Consider the following 16,573-nt stretch of genomic DNA (forward strand, 5'->3'; position numbering starts at 1 on the left):
AACGTCCAGGATCAGCATTTTAGCAACAAGTAAAACCACTTTTCCACAAAATTTCGCTTCCATATAGAATTTGAAGGGTTCAAATAGGAGTAGAAATATGCAAGTAAGTCAGGTGTTTTAACTTCTTACCAATCTACACAGAGCCTTAGGCTATGCTCATTATGAAGGCAAAAACTTCTGACAGACATCAGGGTAAATGATTAAATAAGAAGTATAGGACTAGGCTCAAAGTGGTGAATGCTGCCATCTTGCATTATTCTTAATTCCTAGAGTTTGGGGCAGGTGGGTTTTTTTTAAGTTGTAAAAATGAATAAAGCAAGGATGTCAGTATAATTCCTGACTGTGGTATTTCCAGGAACAATCACACATCAATGAGAAAATGCTACAATGTTAGAGATCCTTCAGTTTTCTATAAGCCCTAGCTCTGGATGTGATGTGCTAAGCCTATAGCAAATTGGTGATGCGATGGGATAAATGTGGATTTCTAGAGACAGCACCCTTACAGCTGTTTTCAGTTTTTTCCTCATGTTGCACTAGACAGACATCCTAAAGCTCGAAGCATAAAAGATTGTGACTGAAAAAAACAACAGGAAGTGATAGGGTTATTATGAGGTGCAGTGTGTCTCCCTAAAGGCAAAAGAAAATTAAACTTCAGACTTTTATGATGCCATACGCCTTTTGTGTCTCCCCAGAAATGAAAATCAATGGATCAGGAAAGACGGAAAATGCAGAATGTTTTCCTTTGCTGTGGCTTAAACGTATTCAACTGGTGGCTACCCTTCAGTTTGAGCAGGACATAATCACTGAGCAAGAGCCTCAGATGGTTGTCTATGCATGAATGTCGACATATTACTGGTAAAGCTCAGACTGTATTATAGGAAGAGCACATGTTTGTGATGCATCTTTCTGCAGGAAGATGGTTCAAGACACTAAAATGACTAGGGGAGGTAAGGGTCAGTAATTAGGGTTGATTCTCTCTGATAACCTGGAAATGGCAATTCATTGCGTGTGTACAACCAGCAGCCAGATGGCAAACAAGTCCACTTGGCACCTCATCTTCTTCCTGCAAATGTGTGTATATATATACTATATGTGGTGGTCATCACAGGGGCCAATTTGCTGGCAGGGAAGGCCAGGCTCTTTGAAGGAATGACCTGTATTTTCAGAGAGGGTGAAGTTGACCCTGTACAAGAAAGAGCCGCTACTCCAGTTCTATTTAGTGGGCTTTGGTGATTGTTGCTAGACTACTCAGATCAGAAGGTTGCTGATGTTCTTTTAAAAGGTGTTTCTGGGAGGGTGGGGGCTTGATGTTTATAATGCTCATGGCCCATGTGATACACTCAAGAATCCATTATTAACTGGTTGCTGATTGCATAGTTTTCCCCTACCTGTCACTCCACTTGCCTCATCTTATAATTTCCCTGCTGGGTGTGCTTGGTTCTCCCAATTCTACACAGGCCAGGATACAGGGTAAATGCCCAGTCTGGCAAATTAGGCATTAACCAACCTGTTCTAAAGAGCATTGGATCCATGGTCCTGTCCAGTCATTGGTAATGGGGTTCAGGAGGACTTACTTTGACTTAAATGGGTCTCAGTGGGTTGGTCAGGCCCTGCATGATTAGGATTTAAGTAATGAATGTGACTACTGCCTCCCCTCCTTCTCTGCCTTCAGGGCAGGTTGATTTAGTCTCCTGCCACTTGCAAAAAAGATGATGATCACCACAAGCTTGTGAAATAGATGTATATGCTTGTGTAAGTTTACCAGGCCTATCGATCAATAATCCTTGTTTTAGAAAATCCTTCTCGGTGTCCAAATCCAAAACTACATTCATCAGGAAATATCCCCTTGAGGAGGTAATGTGGAAGTGTCAGTGAATGCCTGTGCTGCCAGCTGTTCATACAGAAGCAGATCTCTTTCTTTGTCAGGGTAACTGAGGACTCAAAGTCAGTATTTCAAATTCCCCCAGCACTTGTGCTCTTTTTAGAGATTTACTGGACAATTGAACAACAGAAAGTGGTCGAAATTCTCAGTTTTCTCCATGATTTACCACCGGAGGAATACGTAATGGCTTCCAAGCTGACAAAGGAGGGAAAAATCTGTGTTGCAGCCAGTGGTCCAGTTGTCTGTTTCCTATCACACATTAGTGCTATTCTTGCCTGAATGAAAGATAGACCTGAATTGCTGACTCATGGCTGATAAAATACATCATTAATAATTCCCACCCAATATCCCCAAAGAAAGAAAGAGCATTATGGGCTGAAAAGATGCCTATATTATTAAAAAGAGAAGACAATGGCATTTATATGATCTTTAAAAACTAAGTAATAATGACAGATGAAAGACTTGAATGAATGGAACAAGAGGTGATTTGCTAAAGTATTTCACAGCACTCTTTTCTTAGAAGCATTGCTAAATAGATTAAGAAGGAGCATATTTCGCCCAAGGAGAATGTTATGTTTTATTCTTATTTCAAACATCCATGCGTTTTGGTTTATTTTAATATATATTTAATCAAGAGGAGTAGATTGGGGGCTCCATGGCATATACTAAAACATGCCAGAATGATGGTTAAACACCAGATATGGAAACTAACAAATACAAATGATGCTGTCCAGCAGGAACAAGCTCTTTAATTGGAATATTTTTATTTATTCTGAAGGTTTTACAGGAGTGTACTCACAAGACACAAAAAATTAACTGTAATTTAAAAAAATAAAATACAAGAAATGAATTGGTGAAAAACCTCACAATTTGAGATTAAGCAGTAATAAAGCACTCAGATGCTGGTTTCTGAAGGGATTTTTATTTTCAAACAGTTTGAAGTCCCTTACAGCAGTAGAAACACTGGTATAATATTCTAATTGGCATCCCTGACCTGATTTATGTATATTGCAAAAAACTTTTCCCCACTCCTTTGAGAATGTCAATTTATAGTTCACAGAATGTGCCATCTCTTGATTGTAGGGTTCATGGGAAACAGGCCTCCCAGAATTCTCTCTCATTTGCTTTCAAGGTCTGAAGTTATTAAAAATACCTATTTAGCCTCTTCAATAAATGATCTGCATAGATATTGTAATGCTAAAAATGTTTATTGTGGTGTGGAAATAAATGAACCTGTTTACCTGCATTAGAGGACATAATAATCAAATCTTTATTCATCTTGTACACGCTTAGATATTTTATATTTTTTTTCAGAAAATTTAGAATGATCTAATTTAGCTCACTGTGTTTTCAGACTCATGAAATGTTACAATCATGTATGCAATGCCCTGTAATCATAATTTAAACACATGCACGGTGTGCTGGAGAGGCCATTTAAAACATACTTCTGGTGCTCCTTTAAGCCTACAAATCATACTATAGCAAAATGAGATATATATATATGCCTGCAATACAGTAAGAAAGCCTTAATATCTTGAAACAAAATTAATACTACTTCTGTCACCACTGAATATATCCTAGGCAAAACTATATATTTAAAGAACATATTCACAATTGTGACATAATTGGCTTCCCAGAGACTTGGTGGGATAATTCACACAACTGGAATATCACTGTAGAAAGTTACAACTTGTTCAGGAAGGACAGGCAGGGAAAGTGTGCCTTGTATCTCAAAAATAGATATTCATGCACTCAGGTTAAAATAAGTAGTAAGAGGCAGATCTGTTGAAAGTCTCTGGTTAAGGAAAAGAGGAGTAAAAAGTAAGGGTGACGTCATGATAGAGGTCTTCTATTGACTACCTAACCAGGAAAAAGAAGTAGGGGAGGCTTTTTTAAACAACGAACACAATCATCCAAAGCGCAGGACATGGATAGCAGGGCACAGATTATCCAAAAAGTTTGTGGAATGTATTGGAGACAACTTGTTATAACAGAAGGTGGATAAAGTGACTAGGAGAGAGGCTGTTCAAGATTTGATGCTGACAAATAGGGAGGAAAATGGTTGAAAATTTGAAGGGGGGAGGCAGTTTGGGTGGAAGTGATCATGAAATGATACAGTTCAGGGTTCTAAGGAATGGTAGGAGGGAAAACAGCAGAATAAAGACCATGGACTTCAAGAAGGCAGAATTGAGCGAACTTGCGCAATTGGTTAGTAAGAGCCAATGGGACACAAGTCTAAGGGAAAAGAGTTCAGGAGAGTAGGTAGTTTTTTAAAGAGAAATTATTAAGAGCACGAGAACAAACTATCCCAATGCATAGGAAAGATAGGAAATATGTTAAGTCAGGGTGGTCTTTTACCCAGATCTTCAGTGACCTGAAACTCAAAAAAGAGTTATACAAAAAGTGGAAACTAGATCATATTATGAAGGATGACTATAAAAAAACCCAACACCACAAGAATGTAAGGACAAAATTAGAAAGTGTCTCTGTTGAGTCCCTGATTTTTGGTGTCTAGCAGAGTTATGAATTTAAGCTCCCAGGCTCATCTTTCAAAGATCTTTTGTAGATTTCATTTGAGGATGAGGACTGAAAGGTCAGATATGGGATGATCCTTATGTGAAGAATGTTTGCTCACAGACAGAGGGAGGGATAGTTCAGTGGTTTGAGCATTGGCCTGCTAAACCCAGGGTTGTGAGTTTAATCCTTGAGGGGGCCATAGATGGATCTGGGTCAAAAACTGGGGATTGGTCCTGCTTTGAGCAGGGGGTTGGACTTGATGACCTCCTGAGCGCCCTTCCAACCCTGAGATTCTATGATAGATTTCTGTATGTAAATATACATAGCACATGTGGTTTTTCAAGGGCTAGAGTGTATCTTGGACTGTGGTCCTGTGCAGGAGAGCAAGGGTAAATAAGAACCTTCCTCTTATGCCATTTCACAGGCTACCTGATGCCTGGGTCTGGGCACACTGGACCAGGTGAGTGGGCAGGACTGGAGAGGTTCAATCATTCCCAATGCAGCAGCCAGAATCGCTGAGCTGGTGCAAGCCAGCTGTAAATGACTATCTCCCCACAGAGTAAGAGAGACGTAGAGAGTGGTTTTGTGCTTCAGAGACACAGTTCCTTCCCAAAGCTGAGCAGCTACACATTGACCCATTCATAGGACTAGTATCTAAAGCCAAAATCAAGGTCCTGTGCTATAAGTATGAATTAACCTGAGAAAGTAGAGATATGAAAAGGTAGCTGTTAAAGACCATCCTAATTTTAAAATATACACTTTCCTCAGTGTGACATTCCCATTACTGAACTGTAGAAGAACAGTCTTTACTTTTGTTCAACAAGATCTCTTTCCCCTACCCAGAAACTGGCTACAGAAGTGACAAAATAGATGGCTTTCAGAATACCAGCCTATACTAACAAACACAAAGGTTAATAGAGTTTGTGCATTGTGAAATGTGATTTAATTTAGAAGACTATGTCTGTGAATATTAACTACTAACAAATTAAATTATTCAGTGACAAATCACATCAGGTTCCTACATAAATATCAATAGATATTGTTGTTATAATCATTCTTCAGAATAGTAGGATGCAGGCAAACTCCGTGCTAGTATTTTGGCTCAAGGTGTTCATTTGCAAATCAACAATTCATCATGTGAACCAAAAGGGAAATAGCTCCAGGTTTGTGTCATATTGCTCCGATGTTAACTGCTGCTCTTCGATGTGACTTTGTCTAGACCTTACGCCATCGGGAATAATAGAGGGGAAATTGCCCATTCTATTATTTTTGGTTGAATGAAACTATTGGCTTCCACTACCTATGTACAGAGTTCCCAGTGATCCAAATATATAAATAGCTTTTGTTAATGGAAAAAAAACCTACTTGTGTTTGTTTCCCAGCTTTAAACTATACCACCTACCTATTCATGAAATTTTAGAAGTATCTAGGCAATAACTTATACCATTTCTCATTTATATTTTTTTTTAAAAAAAATCAGAACTGGCCAACTTGAAATCCCATTAAAGCCAGCGGGAGCTATTCCATCAATTTAAATAGATTTTGGATTAACTCCTGTATAAAAGTATTACTGACTGCCGTCAAAGACATGACTTATTCTGAAGATTATAGAACAAAATTAATATTTCTCAAGGACCAGACTGATGGTGCATGGTGCACACTGGTATGAAGGAATAAGGGGTCATAATGCAGCCCCTCTCACCCTTTTGATGATACACCTTACTGCTATTTCCTGTGCCAGGAATACATGCACCACAGAGCCTCTTTGTTCCCTGGTCATCTATGTGAGGTGGAAGGGGTTGGAAAAGGGTGTAGCCTTGTGGCACACAGACCATGAGTGTCAGCTGGCAAAGGGTTCAGCGTTCTGCAACACCAACTCTTAACAGGCCTGACAGACTCATTACATCTAGCACTCCACTTTCATGGTATTTATCCATCAATGATGTTATGTGAGGTCTCTAATAAAAGCTTATGTCATACCAACCCTCATAATCATTGAGAGATTATGGACAGATGATATTTAAGATGTGCATACAGACAGAAAATACGATTTAAAATCTGTGTCCACGGCAGACATGACAAACAGGTCTGGGATCAGATCAAGGACGCAGAGTAAGCATTGTGAGCCAACACAATGGAGACTCCATTTACGTGTGGAGTCAACAGCCCAACTGTGTGCAAAGACAATGAACTTTGGGGAATATAAAGGGAAGGCAAAAAGACACACAGTTAATGTGCACCTGAGGAAGTAAATGAACAGCACATTTACCCTCATGAAAACAGGGTCTCAACCAGGCCTGGATGAACAGCTGAAAAGGACATTTGGGGTGAGACAAGCTTCTTTAGACAGATGGTTAGCCTGCTGAAGTTAAGTTTAGTCTCTAGGACTAGTGTTATGATTTTGTTTTATATATAACCCTTCCGTTTCCATTAGCCTTACTCCCTCTCTTAAATCTTAACATTTGAAAATAAACTTATGATTGTTTTCACTCTAAATCAATCTCAGTGCTGTGAAGTTGCATACGAGCAGACTCAGAATTGAACCAAACAAGCTGGTCTGTGCACTATTCCTTTAGGGGCAGCTGACCTCCTAAGTGTGTGCGTGTTCAGTGGATAAGGGGCTGAACACTACAGGGGAATGCTTCAAAGAGTCATGGGGACTGGGTTGTACCTATTGTTAACCTGCAAGGCAAAGTAAGGGCTGCCATAGCCCAGAGAGATTGTTTGTTTGGCTAACACACTGGAGGTGTCAGGGAGATGACACACAGTTAAGAATAAGCCATTCTCCCTCTTGCTGGAGGAACGGGGGTTACAAGGCTGCTTGTGGTACCAGGCTTCCCAAGGACCATCACGAGCTTTGACTCTGCCCCTTGCACACAAACACACATGTCCAGCAGAATCGTTACACTGCTGTGTAGAGATGGCATAGTTTACTCCCCTGTGGACCAGAGAAGAGACTGATTCCTTGAGTCACAACCTCCCGAAAGGCAGCGCACCAAGAGTGCTCCTTACCATGGGCAGGATCACAAGTGGATGATCTGTGTGCCCGGTGTAGCAAGGTAAACCTAAAGATTTCTAGTTCTGTTGTAATGAGCTACATCACATGTTATCTTACGCTTATTATAATTGAATATGAAAAACAAAATCACTTTCAACCATCTATGCATATGTAATAAGACATTATAGATGTCATGGCTGAAAGAGGCATTCCTGTTCTTTCACAGAAATACATATTTAGTCATAATTGAACTAACATCTACCTCCCTAACAAAATCGGAATAGGTACTTGGAATAGCCCTAAATTCAATCCATCCTTTTGATGCAATTAAAAAATAAAAGTATTCATTAGGCTCATTAAAATAATATGGCAACATGCAAGGGACAAATATACTTAATTTCCCCAAAATATACTTTTTAAAGTAACGACATTTTCATAGGATATGTCAGATGTTTGTTCTTTAATTATATAACAGATTGCACATTCTCTTACCCAGTGGTTCCCAAACTAGGGACGCCGCTTGTTCAGGAAAAGCCCCTGGCGAGCCGGGCCGGTTTGTCTACCTGCCGAATCTGTCTACCTGCCGATTGCGTTTGGTTCAATTGCGGCTGATTCAGCTGATTGCGGCTCCCACTGGTCGTGGTTCACTGCTCCAGGCCATTGGGGGTGGTGGGAAGGGTGGCCAGCATGTCCCGCAGCCCCCAATGGCAAAGAATGGCGAACCGCGGCCAGCGGGAGCTGTGATCAGCCGAACCTGTGGACGCAGCAGGTAAACCAGCCCAGCTCACCAGGGGCTTTCCCTGAACAAACGGCACCCCTAGTTTGGGAACCACTGCTCTAACCATAATAAAGTAGCAAGCAGGTAAGTGGGAAGCATATTGAGAGGAATAACAATATCTCACAAGTTTTTTTTTCCCTGCTGATTTTTATCATTTGTTAAGAAACCAATCCAGCTGGTTCCCTGTCAATCCATTTTCAGATACCATGCATTCCTTTGAGAATACAATATCAGCTTTAAGTCAGAAATGATGCCACCCTGAAGCCTATGGAATAGACTGCAGGATGGTCCCGAATGACTTTGGGGGCGGACGGGTGCGGGTAAACAGTAAATTCATTGAAAAATGCAATGGGGGGGCACTGAAACTATTAATGAATTTGGTTTTCATTTGGTGAATAGTGTTGGTCAAAACAAAACAAAAAAACTGATTTCAACATTTTCTAAATAAACCATTTTGACATTTCCTAAATGTAGCAAAGAACTGTTTTGATATTTCCATTTGAACTGATATTTTTGTTTTGAAATGTTGTTTCAAAATCAACATTCAAAACATTTAATTTAACCCAAACAAAATTTTTTTGGTGGAGGGAATGGGATTTTTGGGTCAGCCGCTGAACTGTAAAAAACAATTATTTGCCAGCTCTATTCATATGTTTTGAAGTTTCACAGATTCCAAGACCAAGAAGCGACCATTGTGATCACCTAGTATGACCTCCTGTATAACACAGGCCATAGAACAAACCCAAAATAATTCCTACATCATATCTTTTAGAAAAACATTTAGTCCTGATTTTAAAATTGTCCATGATGGAGAATCCCCCATGACCCTTAGTAAACTGTTCCAATGGTTATTCTCTCTCACTATTAAAAAAATTACATCTTATTTCGAGTCTGAATTTATCTAGCTTCAACTTCCAGACATTGGATTGTGTTATACCTTTCTCTGCTAGATTGAAGAGCCAATTATTAAATATTTGATCCCCATGTATATACTTATAGACTGTAAACAAGTGACCCTTTAACCTTCCCTTTGTTTAACTAAATAGATTGAGCTCTTGAAATCGATCTCTATAAATCATGTTTTCTAATCTTGTAACCATTCTGGTGGCTCTTTTCTGAACCCTCTCCAATTTATCAAACATCCCCTTGAATTGAACTGGACACAGTATTCCAAAAGTGGTCACAGTAGTGTCAATTACAGAATAACCTCTCTACTCCTCCTCGAGACACCCCTGTTTATGCACCCCAGGATCACATTACTGCTTTTGGTCACAGTATCACAATGGGAGATTATGTTCATATCCACCATAACCACTAAATCTGTTTCAGAGTCATTGCTTCCCAGGATAGGGTTCCCCCAACCTGGAAGTACGGCCTACACTCTTTATTCCAAGATGGATAGATTTACATTTAGCCATGTTAAAATGCATATTGTTTGCTTTTGCCCAGTTTCCAAGCAACCCAGATTGCTCTGAATCAGTGATCTGTCCTTTTCATTATTTACCACTCCCCCAATTTTTTATCATCTGCAAACTTGCTCAATGATGATTTTATGTTTTTTTTTTCAGGTAATTGATAAAAATGTTAAATAGCTTAGGGCCAAGAACAGATCTTTGCAGGAAACCTCTGGAAACACACACTTGATGACAATTCCCCACTCATAATTACATTTTGAGACCTATCAGTTACACAGTTATTAATTCATTAATACATGCCACATTAATTTGATATTCTTTTTTTTAATCAAAATGTCTTGCAGTGCCAAGTCAAATGCCTTACAGAAGTCTAAGGATATTACATTAACATATTATCTTTATCAACCAAACTTGTGATTTCATTAAAAAAAAATCAAGTTAACTTGATAGGATCTATTTCCTATAAACCCATATTGATTTGCATTAATTACATTAACCTCCTTTAATTCTTTATTATTCAAGCCCTGTATCATTATCCATTATGCTGACCGGGATTGATGTCAGGCTCACAGGCCTCTAACTACCTGGCACAAAACTGGCTTTCTTCCAGTCTTCTGGAACTTCCCCAGTGCTCCAGGACTTATTGACAATCAACATTAATTGTTCAGCAAGCTCCTCAGACAACTCTTTCAAAACTCTTGGATTCAAGTTACCTGGAACTGCTGATTCAAAAATGTTTGACTTTAATAGCTTCTTTATAACATCCTCCAGAGATATTAGTGGAATGGAAAGAGTGTACTCATCATGATATGTTGAGAATCTATCATCTGTTTTTCTCCAATTACAGAACAGAAATATTATAGGAACGCTTCTGCCATTTCTGCATTATTATTGATAATGCTACCATTTCCACCTGGTAATGAACCAATACCATTGTATTTTTGTTCTAATATATTTTAAAAACTCCTTTTTATTGTCCTTAACTCTTCAGGTCATAGATTTCTCCTTGTGTCCCTTGGCTTCCCTTATTAATTTTCTACAACTCCTTCCTTCTGATTTATATTCATTACTATCAATATCCCCTTTCTCCCATTTATTTTAGAGAGAGAGAGCGCTCTGCCTTCACTTCCTCTCTAAATCAGGTCTTTTTTGTTTTAAACCAGCACAGTCTTCACCCGTTGTGGGATTTTGGCTCTTTGGGCATCTAGTTAGGTGTTCTTAAATGATTACCCATTATCATTCACATTTTTTCTTATTAAATTCTTCCTCCCAGCTGATTTGGCTCAATCATTAAGTTGACTCCACTCACAAATACCCTTTTCACATACAGTTTGTTCCAGTTACCATAACTCTCAGATCAAGTGAGAATCTCAGAAACATCACATAATAGTAGAATTTAGAGCTGTAAAAGATATGTTAGATTATCTTGGCCAACCCCCACTGCCCATACAGGATTATTTCCTACTCTACAACCTTGACTGCTTTGTGCAGTCTTATCTTGAATGACTGAAGATTTTTTAAATTTTATTTTATTGTTCCCCTGGGCGATAGCTCCACAGACCAATAGACCTCATTTAATGATTTTCTCCAGGGAAGTTAGCTTACTTTTTCTCTTTGCTCAGGCTCTTGTGATTAACAACCACCTGGGACCACCTTAAAGAAGACTTTGCCCTCCTTGGTATTCACATCCTTCAGAAACTTTTCTGATCTGTTTGATCAAATTGAACATATTAAGATATTTGAATCTTTCTCCCAGTCATAAACGGAGCAATGTGAAAAGTCTGAAGCAAAAATCACTTACACTATTCTCATCACGTGTAAGGTCTACATCAAAGTCACATTGATGAGCAGCACTTCACATCATAACAATATGACACAAACCTGGAGCTATTTCCCTTCTGTTTCACATGATGAATTGCTCATTTGCAAATGAGCACCTAAAGCCAAAATACTAATCCTGACTTTGAACGCATGTTCAGAAAACTATCCTGGTTTTTGCTTTCACTGCAATCTTGGCAGGTTTACTGAAAAGGTTCATGAAGTTTTTCGAGTATATGTGAGCACAGGTTATGGTTGTGCATAGAAATCTTGTAAAATTTGCAATTTGTTTAATATTCAGACAAAACAAGATGAAACACAGATATGTCAAATGAGTTTCCATGTTGACATCTGGGAGTTGTTCTAATACAAAATGAAGCAAAATTCAGGAGATATGATGCCACCCACGTCAAAACCAAACTCCTGTGAAGTGAAACCATCAAGATTTTCATAACTTGAAACGTCGCTCTCTCCAGCCTTTTAATTCATTTGGCTTTTCTTCCTTTAAATTCACTTAAAGAATTCAACAGCTCTCTGGTACCCAAATCTGTACCTGGTATTGTTGATGTTGTATCACCAATACTATACTGTGACCCACTTAGTTTGCTACTATATCCTATTGCAAGGTCAGTTTTCTGTTCATTATCAACCCTCTCGCTTTTGGTATTGTGGTTCTCAAAGCATCTGAAGTCCACTGGATAGTTTTCATTTCAATATTGAACTGCCCAAGGTTTAGGGCAGAAGTTTGTCTTACCCATTTGGTGAAGTTTAGGTCATTTAGTTACAGCAGCAGCAGCATGCCTGGAAGACCAACTACGTGCCAGTTCACATGTCGTCACACCGCTGTCACTCCTCTGAGCCCATGAACAAGCAAGTTATCAACAGTCATAAAAATCCTAGTTTCTTCACACTTCATTATATACGTGTAGCTCCAACAATTCGAAGGGGCCTAGCCTGGCTCCACTAGGGAACAGTACTGAGCCACAGCTTCAAGAAACAACAACAGACCAGGTTTATGAAGGTATTTCAGCACTTAAAAGATGCAAGTAGGTGCTAGTGGGATTTGCAAAAGCATCTAAGAAGGGTGGGTACCGAACTCCCTAACCTCCTTACACACTTACTAGGCACTTATGTGCATCTTTGGGTTCCTAATTACCTTTGTGAATCTAGCCCAGAATCCTCTTACTACAGTTTAAACAGTCTTGACATCACATTGACTACACATCCAGTTATGTCACTGTAAACGCACCAAGTCCAAAGCTGTTCACACCACTATACTAGCAAGACAGCGACGATTATACCCCTTGAAGGCTCAGGAGCACTGGGGACTGAGATAGCTGTGCAGGGTTATGGAAGCTGTGGAAACTGACTGGTTATTTTATCTGATTGGGGTTTCAGTTGCTTTACTGCCAACTCCTTTCCCCACTCCTTCCCATTTCCATCTCTCCACCAAATTTCACCCCTAATTCTTGCATTGGTAGTTTCTTAGACATCCTCCATGGATGATCCTCCTTGGCTCCTTAGAGCAACGTATAGGCTAAAACTGTCTTCAGATGCAGTGTGACACCTATTGTGTCTATATCTTCACGAAAGCCAAAGGCATCATAAGAAAACACCAAGTTCATTCTGTTACCACTGCTGCCTGCACATGACCCCCCAAGTGTGACACTACTCTGACCAAAGGACTATTCAGTGGCTAGTGGAATTGAGGTGAACCATAGCAGCATCCTGACCATATTCAAGAAGAGACAGGCCAGGCAGAGCCAGCAGAGCCCCATGGTCATGAACAAATCCAGCAGCTGTGTTTAGTTATTGTAGCTTGATGCAAGTAGCTAAATTTCTATTTCATCAGTTTTGATGTCCTACTTTTGAACAACTGACCAGTTCTACAATTTTGCACGTGACATTTAATCACACACACTTTGGGCAGATCCTCAGCTGGTGCAAATTGTCATAGATCCATATAACAATTCCAACTCTTACATGAAATCCTGGCTCTACTCAAGTCAATGACAAAACTACCATTGACTTCAAATAACGCCAGGATTTCACCCAGTAATCTTAAGGTTACGTTTTGGGGCCTGTCAACTTTGTCGGTATCCTTTTAAGCTACATGATGGCCATGGAAATGGGTAAAAACAGCTTCCAGCTCTCCATGGAGAGAAGTATTTATTCATCCATTCTCCTTAGATTTACACCTCTTATTAATGAAATGTCCAAGTCATTTACGGGCCAAGTAAATTAGTGCTCTCTGTGGGTATGCCTACACTGCACACAGTACCCGGGCTCTGACTCAGCTTTGAGCCCAAGTCCCCCTTCTGTCCATACACAAATCAGTCTGACTAGGACACGGGTGCTAGGATCCTGTGAGGGGGGTGGGTCAGAGCCCAAGTCCCACTGAGACTTGGGTCTGAGCCCTGTCATTTTGCAGCGTGGGCACAGATTAAGCTGCAGACTCGAGCCAAGCACTCTGATGCTGCAGAGATGAGCACCATAGAAAAGCTCATTGCATGTTCAGTGCAGGGTTTGGATGGTAGGCAGTCAGTAAGATGTGTCAGCCACACATTGAATCAGGAGGATAAAAAAGAAATATCAAATAGTTACTTCATTCAGTGAGCATCATCCATCCTGTGCCTGAATGAGGCAGGGGGCCTGCAGGAAAAATAGTAGGTAGGCATGTAATTAGAGGCTGTATCATAATGCCTATGCACAAGGGGGCTGAATTATGCTTGCCAGGGCAACCTTAACTCTGCCATTTCCAAAGTTTTGAGTGCTTGACTTTGCAACTGAAATGCTAGTCTTTTAAAGTCATTTCTTACCTTACATATTGTTGGTTCAGATTTGGGATTATTCATCTCAATAATACCTGAATACACATATTACAGCACAGTACTAAATGGCTGCTCAAATAGCTGGATTTTTCACACTTCACAATGATGAAACAGATACAGCATTTCCCTCCCAGCGAACACCAGATATATTATTCAGTCAACATGACCTTGCCTGCAGACTGAAAATCTTTTAGCCCTTGAGATTTTTTTTTATTAAAAACTACTATATTCAGTATAAGCTTAAGGAAGACTGTGTGTGAATGCAAAGCTACCGGTAAATTAAAACTGAGACAGCATTAATGATTAAATCTGTACCACACAGGATGCTGACTACGACCAATATATTTACTACTGATAAATAAAAACATGCAATAATCCATAAAAAGAGCAAGTCATCCTTTATTCACTGTTTCCACCTAATGTAATTGACAAAAACGATAACACTCATGGTTCCATTGCAATGTTTTTATTTTCCAGAGTAAGTGACAATCCACAGGGGCCCTCACTGTTGCCTTGGAACACATATGTCTTGTCAGTAGAAGCAGGTGGCATGCATTTCACTAGAAGCACAGTTCTACTTATCAAATACTTTCCCCTCAGCTGGGAATAATACTCAGTTCAATTTAGCCTGCCTACACCTGACCCAAATGGGCCTGGTGGTTTGAAATCCAGAGGGTTTGCAGGACTTAAACCTCACAACTGTCTGCATTTTTATTCTCTTTCTCACTGATAATCTTCATCCTGATTTATTTATTTATAAGCCCTATTGGCCAATCCACTAAGAATTAACTGCAAGGAGTTTGCAGATTATTATTTTTTCTCTGAGTGAAAGTGTTGTGAGCAGCTTTGAAATGACTTGTCTGTCACTGCCATTTCGCTGAGGAACACTGAGGCTGAAACTTGTGTGTTGAGATATTTCTGAGATTGGCTTTTTTTTTTTTTATTTAAAAGGGAAAATTCAAATGGATGGAACATGTTTTATTTTCGTTGTTATTTTTGTCTGATCTCCTAGTGTATTTTATTTCCCCTTGTTGCCGGTGGCAGTAAGACATATTAGGCTGACATTGCCTAAGTGTCCTCATCTAGAGAGTGTTCAGTGACAGCACTCCCTCCCACTGGCTTTATGTCATCTTGCACACTTTTGCTTAAAGAGAAGCTGGCAAACTGCTACATTGTAATTGACACTAGCTCTGATCTTTTAGTCAGGCAACATTAAGAGTGTTTTATTAGGGAAGCCAGGTTATTTCTCTTGGGGTAATGAATTTGACATCTAAATATTATTTAATCACACTTAATTTACCAAGAATCAAGATGAACCTTGTTTCCTGGGCTAGACCTACTCACAAACTGCAAATATTTTTAATGTAAGAGAAATATACACACTGGTGGGTATTTTTTTAAAAAAAGTCTTCAATAGAGTTTCAGGTCACAGTGAAGTGGTCAAAAGCCAGGAAGTTTCAAATGAGACTTTACTTGTTGCATTTGAAAATATTTTGTGCTTTATGATCCATAAATTTTACTTTTGGAACCCAAAGTGATTTGCAATGTATTCTCACAATGTTCACTGCTCTCCACTTCCGGGTACCTCAGTAATTCCTTCTTGCTGTTCATGACAAACTATAACTCTTGATTACACTGCCAGCATGTTGTCACTCTCCTGTGAAGCTTTGTTTTGTCTCCATTAGCAGCCATTTTACTGTTGCACTTTCTTCATTACAGGTCCAGTGCCATGAGGGCGGGAACATTTCCCCAGGATTCCCGCGACACCTCAAAGGATCATGATGTAGCTGTTGGAACTATTCCAAAGCCCACTGAAGAAAAAACAGAAAGCCCCCAGGTGACTTCCATGGGCTTTGGATTAAGTCATTTGCAAATATTTCCCACACTGTTGATCTCTTTAAAAGAACATCTGGAATGTTACCATAATTCCATTGCTTGGCATATTTCTTACCATGAACATGGGTAGACTTCTGCAAAGTCTCTCTTTAAAAATCTCTTTGTATATTAGAAAAGAATTCCTATATATCTCACATAGATCAATAAACCAGCAAACGTGTTTCTCTCCTATCATGCTAACAAACATCCATGCCACAATTTTCTTGTGCTCCCAGGAAGGGATCTTTTTATTTGTTGCACCACAGGTGAAGAATTGTTAGCTGCCTCCAAGATTCCTTCCTGCACTCCCTGTGTAGTCAATAAACAGTTGTTCCTCCTCCTCTTGTGCTTTTTCAAGCAAACACCATCTGTCACAGTGCTTAACTTGCCAAGAGCTCCACTCCATCTTTGGACTTCAGCACCTGGTCCATTAGTCAACTCAAGCAACCTTAGTGCCAG

The 16,573-nt window shown here is 39.6% G+C and overlaps 1 long non-coding RNA gene across 1 annotated transcript in view; it reads left to right on the forward strand.

The window, feature by feature from the left end:
• Positions 1 to 16,093, forward strand: part of LOC311525749 — a 238,184-nt gene extending 222,091 nt beyond the window's left edge. The window contains exon 3 of the long non-coding RNA XR_014712856.1: positions 15,959 to 16,093. This is a non-coding gene — a long non-coding RNA (uncharacterized lncRNA). The remainder of the gene's footprint in view (positions 1 to 15,958) is intronic.
• The last annotated feature ends 480 nt before the right edge of the window (positions 16,094 to 16,573 follow it).

This window comes from Lepidochelys olivacea (genome assembly GCF_965140295.1).
Source record: "Lepidochelys olivacea isolate rLepOli2 genome assembly, chromosome: 9".
In the NCBI taxonomy this organism is placed as follows: Eukaryota; Metazoa; Chordata; order Testudines; family Cheloniidae; genus Lepidochelys; species Lepidochelys olivacea.